Source organism: Lycium ferocissimum, unplaced genomic scaffold (assembly GCF_029784015.1).
Source record: "Lycium ferocissimum isolate CSIRO_LF1 unplaced genomic scaffold, AGI_CSIRO_Lferr_CH_V1 ctg12296, whole genome shotgun sequence".
NCBI lineage: Eukaryota > Viridiplantae > Streptophyta > Magnoliopsida > Solanales > Solanaceae > Lycium > Lycium ferocissimum.
Window position 1 is genome coordinate 4,957 of NW_026714285.1, and position 826 is coordinate 5,782.

The window sequence follows — 826 nt, forward strand, 5'->3', positions numbered from 1 at the left end:
ATGTATATGACAAGAAATGTTTTGGATAAAAATATTTATAATAAGCAAGCATGACATCCGCCTGAGAGGCACTTACAGGTACAGATTATCCTTCTATATCGTTATATGATCTGGGGTCCCACATGTTGTTATTGCTCATATGTTACATGCTTCATTGTATTATTTTCATGGCTTACATACTCGGTACACTGCTCGTACTGACCCCTTTTCTTCGGGGGGCTGCGTCTCATGCCACGCAGGTAGACAGGTTGACGGGTTCGACTCTAGGAGCTTTTCCGTGCTGTACACCGAGAGGCGCTCCAGTTGTTCCGGAGCTTCTGTTTTGGGTACTACTTTTGTGTAGATATATTTTGGACACATCAAAGTCAGTTACTTGTAATCACATGTATCGTGTTTAGAGGCTCGTAGACAGATATGTACAGTTAGATGTTGAATAGCCTAGTTGTCCTTGTCGCCGTGTAATATGTTAGCACAGTTGATCACTACTCGTTTACATGTATGCTATTACCGAGGTTGTTAAGGAAAAAAAAAACGCTAGTGTTCATACGGCCCACTTAGTAACAGGAATAAGACATATGACAAGGGGGTGCCCGGTACAAGTATCGGGTACTCGTCGCGGCCCCTAGTTGGGTCGTGACACGGAAAGGATAGCGAGCACAAAAGAAGAAAGGATTAATTGGGAGAAGGAGATAGGAAAAAAAAGCAGGCGAGATGATGGTACAGTAATAGATTATGACATGTATAGCCAGGAATGCGAGTAATATCAGTGACGAGACTGTAAAAGACCAAGCCATAGAAAGATGAGCAACGAGATAGAATGAGTGTT